We start from the raw sequence: 11,103 nt of genomic DNA on the forward strand, positions 1-11,103 counted from the left end.
TTTAGGTCAGTTTTTTTCTAGAGGGCACAAAAATGGTTCTCTTATGTACTGGATGATAGTTGGCATCATTTCTGCTGCTGCACTGAGCGAATGGAGGCTAAGGGCCAAAATGCAAGTGCTTCTGCTTATGTCAATTGCGTTTTCAGCTCACCTCTTCTGCTTCTTAGAAGTGATGGAACCCATATGGCTAATCTAGATATCGGTATTTCTCGCAAAACTTCGTCAGTCAAGCTGTGCAGAAGAATGTAAAGAGTGATATGCGGAGGATAATAATTATTTATCGCTGAGGTAATCAACTATGATTGAATTTATACAACACAATATAGAGTGTCAACTCGTCAAGAGTAAGAGATATTATAACACGTTTAAGCCGTTAGAGTGGCATTGGGATTCAACGACTCCGCAGGAAAAGTAGCTAGAATAAATTTGAAAAATTTCTGAATAGGAGGGGCTGAAAAGATTTTATGATTGATATGCACAGGAAGCGCGAGGTCTTGAGAGGCTCAAAATGGTTAAAAAAAATAGTCTTCGTGTGTCATTCATGTGAATTCAGGTGGATTAGAAGACTGTTAGTTTACAGGGCCATTTTTAGTTGTGAAACTCAGGAATAGTTTTCCCATTCCTCTTGTGGGCGTAGCTAATTAATCGTGATTTAACAAAAGGAGGAAGAAAGTGATTGTCTTATCTTTCTTGGCATGGCGTCGCACCAGTTATGATATGGCCATTGAGGCAGACCTTAATTTTTCTGTGATAAACCTATTCTGCCGACTTAATATATGGAAATTAGTCATTTTAGAAAACGAATGAAATGTCTCGAGTAACTATTAATGTATAAATCAATTGCCTTGAAAAACTACGATTAAAATCATTCTAGTTCTTATGTATAAAAATTGCTGATTTAATGATGAAATAATTGCGAAATTACCAAATCCATATTTCCTATTCAGAAAACACGATTTAATTAGTTGTGGTGTGGTGAATTACATTCATGCAGGTACATATCTGTCAATTCCGTGCCATTATCTACGATCTAATGTTATAGTTCGTTGCGGCACTAGCAAATCTCAATTGATACATTTCCTTGAGATTCTCACGCGATCGCTTGGTGTTCAAGTTTAAGTAGGAATGTTAGTAAATTTAATATACTCAACTGTATGCATTTAATTCAACCCCTCGGTGGATGGTGTGTACCGTTTACATTTTGTATTTCCTAAAACGACGCCTTTCAACAATCAAAGCATTATGCCCAATGTTTCGGCATTTTTATATTTTGTATTCTCGCATCCCAATTGATGTTGATGAATTTTACTCGAGTTCCTGGAATGTATTTAAGATGACAACTAAAACCACCTATTTAAATTTTCAGTTGATGATTTTTGGGGAAATTTGTTATGTGGCCATTATTTCTTGTCTATTTATGAATCTCTTGCGACTCTAGAGTTTAAATTTAACTCAAGGTAAGTCGAAAAAGGCAAAAAATACGGAGAACCTTATTTGTACTTCCTTGAAGGTAAATTAAACTTCTGCAGAAGTATCTCGTTTTGAACGAAAAGTGGCCAAACTTTTCGTATAAGTTAAATACCATTTTCGTATAAGCCGTGGAGAAGTTTCACGATATGCCAGCAGTTTTCTTAGGTCTCTCTAGCCCTTAATCAGCTAGAAAAAGATTTTTTATCGATATGCTGCTTACCTATGTATTTGATTGAGCGGGTAGATATAGTAAGATAAAACTGACATCCGCACTCGAATGTTCGTTATCAAATAGAGTCACTATTTTCCTTTGATATTCATAGAAGGGAGCTTAGTACAAAAGTATGACGAGAGATCGCCACGAAGTCTTGTTCACGCTAAGTATTCAATAGACTTCAACTCGCACAAAAAAATTACTATTGGTTTATCTCATAAATCAAGGATTTTTTTACTATTTATAGCTTAATTTTGGTTTATAAATTAAATTTTACGCTATTAATCTCATAAACGAAGGAATCATATACTGTTTCTAGCAAAATATTAGTTTATAAATTTAATTTTACGCTATTAACTAATAATTTGGAATTATTTTTTGTTTGTTTTGTACCATGGATTGGAGGCTGAAGGTACTTTCATTGTCAGAATTTATTTAGCTGTCTTGCGTTTTACAACTTCTTGCGCTTCTGTCTTCTAAGTTCATTTATACATGGAGGTGAAAAAAAATCGTTTTAAGCTCAAATTGTCTTGTATTGAAGCGTAACGCTGACTGGTGAGTTAGCCGAGTCGTGTATTAAACATTTACATTATTGTAGCTAAAATTCATGAAGTTAACAGGAACTGCTTACAATTTAATGCCTAAACTATTTTCCAGATTTGGTTTTGAAATTTGATGCGACTAGTTTTTTAATAATAACAAGTCGAGAAAAGTTTATTTAGGGCATTGACTATCACCACGCACCTTTTACTGTTTTTCTTTGAATATAATATGACTCCATTGTTGTGTTTCGAGTGGTGCTCACGCTTGAGCTTGTATCATTTTATTTGTATCAAATTTTGCATTAGTTTATATGAAAGTTGCGAAGCCTTCTCGGATACGAAACTAATGACCGAAAACAAGATGAATTTGTGCGTTTAGCCCAATCTTACGTGAATTTTAGCCCCCAAACGATCTGATGAAATGCCAGATATACTTGGACCGTTCAAATCAGCTTCCGAGCTGAGCGTATTCGTACGAAATCATTTTCACATAGCTATTCTGTTGCTGCTTAAGTTAAATATGGGGGTAATTCTGCTTAGCAATAAGATTTTGGTAGTGAAGAGACTGTAGGAGAGAATCAGTGAATTCATTTAGAGCTAGGTAATATTGAAGAATTTAGTAGTGAAATTTCCGTAACCGTCGCGAAGGTCAGTCTGGAAAATATAGGGTAATAATAAAATGAATGAATAATCGTTTTTTAATGTTTTAGGGTAACCTGATTGAGCAAGGAAAAGAAATTGCATACCGTAGGTATTAAAAAATTAAATATCATTTTACATTACACAGCAACAATTAAATATCATTTTAACAAAATATTCCGTATCAGTGATACAAAATGTATATTTTTTAAAAGTTTTAGAGAAATCATGACGAACATATACAAGAATAGACGTAACACAAAAATATAAGTTTTAAGGTTAAAAAAAATCGTAACGAACACACATAAGAATATAATGTTTTGACAACGCCAAAAAAGGCGAATGGTTCACAAACTTAGTTGCGGGTCTGCTAATAGCAGTATAATGTTTCATTAAAAGGATTGAAGAGATTTCAATAATTTAAGTTTAACTGTGGGGAATCCCAGATTCTAGAAGCGTTAAGTTGAAATGATTCAAAATATATATTGGTGCGGGCGTGAAGGAAGAATTTGAAGGTCACTGCAAATCACTTCTACAAATTACCATTATTTTACTCTGCCTATGTCCATGGGCACAATGACTCACTTGGTGGATATATAGTCTGTTCATTGGGGGTGTTTCTGGGTCAAAATCTAATGATAATTCTACTGTGCACATGCTCACTTAAGCGGTGTCAAAATCTGATTGTCAAAACTTTATGGGAAAGATCAGGGCCAGGAAAAAAAACTACAATCCCTACCTTCAACTGGCCATTTTTTCTCGTCTCTAGCATAATACCAGATGATATCTACCTTCAGGTTAAAAAACCTAGCGAATTTATTCTCAACGATGGCACTGAGTATGAAGGACTATCTTCTTTAGCGTGCCAAGGCATCTAAATAACCGCTGTCTTAGAATTACTTCTCGAGCGGCCGATGAGTCAAAAGCAGCCATTGAAATCGGTTGAAAATGCATGAAGCGGATGCACTTATGGACGATTGAAAATTCCCTTGAGCGATAAGGAAGAGGCTCGCCACGGGATATTATTACCTTTACGGAGCGCGTGAATGCAATTCAGAGTGCGGTACGTGCACGGGGATAAAGGATCACCTCATTTGTGTCTCGAGAGAAATAAATACGCATTTATGAATGATGGGAAAGTTCCACTCTCATTCGATTTCAACTGCTGAGGTAGTGAACTTAATATTTCATCGGTCTCCAACATGAAACAGAGCCCTGAGTTCTTTCCCGAGACTGATATTCATGCGAGGTTATATAGGATTGGGCTCACGGAACGAAAACAGGGTGGAATCGAATGAATACAATGTTAAACGAGAATGACGTTTTGATGATTCATGTTTTGTCTTGTTGCAGTGAGAGAACTTCATTGAGATACTATTGTAATGAAATTGGGATCATTTTGATAATTATGGAATCAGATTGGATAAATTTTTTGGTTGCAATATTGGGATCGATCCTATTTTTTCCCTTAGAAATCATTATGGAACCAGTTTCGTTGACGTAAGATAAAACATATTTGGACAAGAAATCTATCTGCTCTATCTACTAATCCTTGTTGTGTATGATTTACCTATGGATAGAATTAGTTGAATTTCAGTGATTAGAGACTCGATTTAATTGACATTACATTTGGTATACATTTTAGGATCTCATCATTATTCACCGACTACAATTGAGGAGTTTATGGTTTACGATTCGAGATATACGATGCAATAGAATTTACGATACAAATATGGGATAGCGACTGGGCGTTTACCAACAAACTCTTACGTGAACTGTTCATTATAACATTAATAAATAACTTCATCAGGCGATACTTTGCAGATGACATGAATGTTTATAGCAATGTGTACGCTTAGTGCTTCCACAGAATTTTTTAATTCGAGCTTACCGTTACGGCATCATCAGACACTGGTGCACGTGAAGAAGCCGTAACGGTGACACCGGTGTGCGCTCGAAATGAAATCTCGTGCGAAACAGTGTTACAATCCTGTTTATTTCGATTTTGATAAATTATTCACGCTGGTGAAACTTTCTGAATCTGATTCCCACCCGATGGCCTTGAGTTGCATCGAGATTTTATACTGAGTATATTTTTTACTGAGGGATTTTATACTGAGATCTGTCGGCGTCGATTGTTCGTTGCCATAATTGTAAAATTTTAGATTTATCTTTGATTTATGTTCAATGCCCAGTGCTCTATTATTCCGAAATGAAAACTCGTTCCGAAAATTAAGACGATTGAATCTAGTTAAACGTTTCCCAGCAGCGCATCCAAGATTGGAGGAGGGGGCAAGAAATTCCCTTCCCACTCTCCTAGGCATAAAGCTCCCCAAGGTCCACTCCAGCGGAGGGATATTCCGCACTCACACAAGCCAAGCCCCAATTCCATACTACCAGTCGAATAGTATACGTAGATTTTGATTTTGACCCGCCATGAAATGCGTTTAGAGATATGAATTTCCTGTTTGCAAACAAAAATCTTACTTTAATCATCATTTACGAAATTCGCCCTTTGGGAATCGCTATAATGTAACGATCCAATTAAGAAAATGACTGAGTAGGAAAGGTACGCAATAGTGAGGTTGCGGGTGAAGTCGAAAGGGTTTTACCAAGTCGGGCGGAAGCGATGAAGGGCGCGGGGTTGGGCCGTTAGGATGGTCATTGTGACTCATGTCGCATCCGGTAATCTCTCGAAAGTATCTCGTACCCCAAGATGTTAGGACAGTGATCAAAATGTTTTTAGGGAAAGATTTGTGCCTTGAAATTGTGGAGTGAGGAGACTGGTAGAAATGATGGCTTTGGTTTATATCGCAGTCTATTTCAGCGATTTTCATTCATCATTATTTTTTCGATTTTCCTCCCGATGCAGACGTTTTTTTTCCAAACGAATGAAAATACATTGGGAATATGGTTGTTTTGAGTTTGATGATTCTGTTGCAATTAGGGAAGTGAATTTAAAATCATGTGAAGCGGTGAGTCAGCTCATTATTTGACTTTCCTGAGAAAAAAGCAGCTGGTTCGTGGTATATCTTTATGTTCTCACAATTTGTAGTGAATTGAGCGTCAATTTTATTTTTATTTGAGGCTGTGAACTATGAGCAATCCGTTATCATCATCGTTACCTGGCGATGTTATTGATTGAAATGAGGTCAATAAGGTTGTTTCTTATTATATTTTTATTGCCTTTCCTATTATTTTAAAATGAAGATATTTATTTTTCGCGATTAAACGAAAAGTGAAAAATTTCAAGCGCGCGAAAACGCGACGGTTAAGTAGGAATGCTGGGAAAAGCCCGTGTGACGTATTTCTGATTCCAGCTGTCGCTGAGTGAGGTGACCTCTGTGCCTTATGCATGCATTGGTAATCTCAGACGATGTAAAACTCCTATCTAATCGTATAGAAACTAGGTCCCTGTGACGTCATGTGGAGTGGAATCGCACGGGCGCCAATTTGGCCTTTTTCAAATGGGGATAAAATTGACCGGTGCCATTCGTTTAAACTGGGATTTCTAAAACCAAATAATTTGTACATTATGAATACACTAATGGTGGGTAACGAATCGCAATCAATGCCTTTCGTTTTCTTTGACGAAGGAAACTACCCTATTTGGTCTAGTATCTTTGGTGCTGAAGTATATACCTCATTGAAATAAATTGCTCATACCGTCAAAGGATCTAGAAGATTCCCTGTTTCATTCTAGTATGTATCCGAGTCGTACTTCCCATAATCTGTATTTGCGGTTATATTCTCTTTCACGGAGTGGCGCGATCAACTTTATTTTTCGGTCGTATGTATATCCTCATTACAGCTACTATGAAAGTCAATTACATCTCCACAGCCGACATGAAGGAGGCCCCAGTCCGTCCTGTAGAAGCTTAATCTATGCTTTCAAATTAGGAGATTTTTAATTGGTTTTCAAAAATGTCAGCAGCGCAGAAACGAAGGCAGAGCAATCCATTTATTCTCGACACTTGGAGTCTCGGCATTTGCACTCGTATTGGCACTCGCATTGAAATCTTACTAATTAGGCGAATCGTATCATCGCTAACATGAATTTCGGTCCACATCCCAATTATTAGATTATTATTTTCCCGATTAATTCGGATCGCTCTACTTTCATCGACGCGAGTGGTGACTTTGGCAAAGCTATTTTAATGCGCGGTGGGTGACAGCTTATGCAGCAGCCAACTTTAGAATCCTCTGCTGTAATATTCGCGTCCATCACACTGGTCTTAGGGACTCGGCATCTCGTTTTTTGATTACAGCAAGGAAAAGTGATTTTCTGTTGTGAATAACTCGAGAATTTTTTTCTTCTTTATTTACGACCCCGATGTATTTTAGATTCTTCGAATAACGCAAAGAAAAATATTTTCAGTCATGAAGTAGTAACTCATTCATACCTGGTGCTGATAGAATTTTATAAGGTCCAGTTGGATACATAAGTATAAATTCAATTCTTTTCTCTAAGCCTTTGTTCAACGTGAGCATAGTCAAATCCCTCCTAAATAGGTACATCTCTTTTTTTATATCATTTTGCTGTACCTTTTACTGCAATGTATTATATTTATTCCGGAAGCGCGGTGAACATAGTTTTTGTGAGTAGCAAAAACCAAACTCAGGATAAATGTATGTGCAATATTTCTATTTCTTTTGAATCCCTGGGAAAAAAATAGAATTGTGATGAATGTTGGTGGGATTTGCTATCTTATTGTCCCATTTAGGAAATTATATAAGCTTATCATAATTTGGTTGGCTTAGAGTCAACGTTTATGATTCATTACTAGTTTTAATGAGGCAGTTTATTATGCACGTGGGTGGTGAGTATGCGAAGCTATTATTTTTGGAAGATCACCATGCATCTCCTTGGCCCACAATGACGCTGCCATTTGCCATGCCTTTCATTCTTTCGTATATTCATAATTGGTGTGGCCCCACAGCCCTCGTTACAAAGCACCCATTGAAAGTCAGCGTGCGAAAGTGAAGGGGGGAAAAAAAGTTTTAATTCCACCCTCTTGCGAATGGCTCTCTCGACACCCCCCACCGATCGTTTGTGGCAGCCTCCGTGACTGAAGATCCGTTGATAGCGAGCTCCTTTAAACTTAAAAAAAGCGAATGCCCCCGACCATCTGTGGCGGGAAGCGCTCGTGCCGTTGAATAATAATAATGATTCGGAGAGACTGACTTTTAAGAAACGGAGCCCACTCTTCCCTCTCGCAGATTTCCTGACCCTATTTTTTCGACATAAAGTTCAGTGAGCGGCTGTCCTCCCACTGTTCCCCGCCGCGTGTCTCTCGAGCGCGGCCCGAGTTGGCGGAGCGGAGATTAAAAAGCGGCGAGGAAGGTGTGTAGGCACGGCCCGAGGCGTCTCGCGACGTCTTCGCGGGAAGGTCAGGGGGGGCACGCGGCCGTTGGAGTTGCGGGCAGATGTTGAGGTCGACGGCGGCGCGCGGGCGGTTTTTCGCCCCCGGGGGCTGACGCTGCCTTTCGGGCAGACGGAGTGGACATTTCGGCTCTCGCCCCGAGGGGACAGGGAGAGTGGGTGGATGGGTGTCTTTGTGGCGGAGCGGAGGCGGAAGAGATGAGCCGGAGGGGAGAGGGAGGGCGGCGAGTGTTTTAACATTGACCCTTTTCCGTCGCGGGGGCGCCCTGGATAACCTGTTCCGATGTCCCTGGGTGTGGGAGGCTCTGGCCTTGGTCCATCTCCCCTCTTACCAGATCATCATCATCATCATCATCATCCTCCTCCTCATTTCATTCACGTCCACTCTCGAGAGCCCATGGCCTTTTCGTCAATCGCACCGCTTTGGACACCTCTCTCATGTGCGTTTGCCCTTTCGTGATTTTTTTATTGAAATGCTACCGCGGAGTGGCAATGGCCTCTCCTTGGCCTTCATCTTTATTATGGAGAAGACTCTTTTGTGAGCGCCCAGTGTAAACAAGCAGATTTTACCCCAGGCTAATCCTTTCCTTGGGATGACTGAAATAATCACATTCACATCAGCAAGTGCTTCGATTTATGGACTGACTCGACCGAGTGATTTCTCGAGAAAATGACTTATTTCGATTTTAAAGTTTTTTTTGCGCTCTCTAAATGAGATATCGACCGCGGCCGAGTCACTGAAAATTGAGATTAGCTTGGGAAGATGCATTAAAAAATTTCATGGGTTAAAAATTGTTTAAAAATGACCGACCATGATCCATCTGGAAATTATTCTTGCAAGCGCTCATAGTCCTTGTATGCTCCATTCAACGTCATGGTTAGAATTCCTAAACTGAAATGCAAGAATAACTAGAATAGAAGTGTGGGTAAATTTTTTGAAAGAGTGTAGTTCCTTCACGTTTTTGGAAACATGATTTAATTTTAAACAATTTATATGTTGATTAATGACATGGGCCAATAAGGCTAATATCTGTGGACCAATAAGTTAAATAACTTGCCAGGATACCACTGCACTAACCAGCGATAGTTGTTTTTTGTTTAAATTCACTGGGTTGTAACGGGAAATGTAATAAAGATAAATTGTACTTATAAGAGTAATGCATAAAATAGAGCCTACTTTTTACCTTAAAATTATATTTTGTAGGGAAAAAATGTATCAGCTGGTGAGTTGACTAATTTATATAACATATCCAAAAATCAATTTGGTGAAGAGGCTCTAGGTGATAAGCCCTTCTAGTTTTTACCAACTGTTGCTGAATTTATAAGATAGGCAGTTTAGGAAACGATAGTATGGATTCGTATTTTATTTTTAGTATTCATTTATAAATTAATTATATTCATTCAATATACATTTTCGCGTTTATGTTTCCTGCTATTAATCGGTTTCTTTTCCATTTCCGAGTAGAGAACTCCGTTATAATATTATTGTCGCCGCATATTTTCTCCTTTGAAATGATGATAAGAATTCACTGGTTGATGTGCGAGTGTTTTCTTATGCCGTTTATTATGCTGTCACCGTTAAATTCGTCGAATTCATTGGGCGAAGATTTTGTTCCCTTCGATAATTACTGTTCGCATTTGTTTATTTTTGTTTGTGTTAATGATTATGGTTTCCATGATGGAGTCGATGATGATGCTATGCCATTGGTAGTATGCTTACCTCATTACTATTGAGTGGATTTGACATTCCGCGTAAAAAGCCAGAGGACTAAAAAGTAATCTCTGCTTCTTTTCTCGTCCTTCTGACACGCAACCCATTAAAGCTTCAGCATCGAAAGTCCCTCCGCGCGAGAACATCAATGTCCATCTTGATTTATATTCCAATCCTTTCATAGATTTTATAGTACTCCTCAAAGACCTCCAGTCCAGCCACCACTTAGCGTTTTCTTCGTAACGGATGTGCTGGCTGACTTTGGTATTCTGTATGGATATTGCTCTTGGGTAAAAACTCATGTAATTTATTAGTGAGTTTTGAACCCAGCAAAGTATATCTTTGGTGCATTATGTTTTTGGGGCACTTTATAAGCGCCCTAAAGTGTCGTCTGAGTTTCAGACCCATATTAATATTTAGTGTCATGGACACTTTGCGGTGAATGAGATACTGATTTGCTTTTGGATACTCTCTGCTAGATATTAGAATTGTTTGTGCTTGTTCGGAAAAATGACTCAACCATTCGTAGCTATCCATGCTCGTGTCTTTTTATTGTTAGAGTTAAGAGAATCTTTACTTCGTTGAAGAAATGAATACGGCATCCCTAAAAGGTATATAATTTTAGGGGATTTAAGCATTTAGCCTTTCATACAAATTTCGTATCGAAAATCGAAGACGAAAATCGTCGTTTTGCAGAGTGGATTGCCGCGGGGCGTTTATCGTCTTTTTGTTTTTTTTTTTAAGTAAGACTAACAATATAAAAATTTCCTTCAATGAAAAGTTCAGAAATATTTTTTTTCATATAGGATACGTAACCTTAATATTCACGTTCTCTTCTAAACCTCCGAAATTGAAATATCTACCTTTCGGCCATTTTAAAAATCGAATGATGGGTAAAATTTAATTTTCAAAAGCTCTTTGTAATGCGAAGATGTTGTTCTCTCCATAAAAAATATAATGAAAAGAAAATAATTTTCCCGTGACGTGATGAAGAAGACGACCGTTTCGTCGTTTTCATAGTTTTTTGCTTGTTCTTCTTCACTCTTTCAACCGTAAAAGCTAAACGTTTACGTTTAAACAATGTTTAATGATTTATTGTTGTAGCCGAATAAACAATGAGTAAAACGATATATGATACGACCTT

The sequence above is a fragment of the Ischnura elegans genome, chromosome 1, assembly GCF_921293095.1.
Source record: "Ischnura elegans chromosome 1, ioIscEleg1.1, whole genome shotgun sequence".
Lineage (NCBI taxonomy): Eukaryota > Metazoa > Arthropoda > Insecta > Odonata > Coenagrionidae > Ischnura > Ischnura elegans.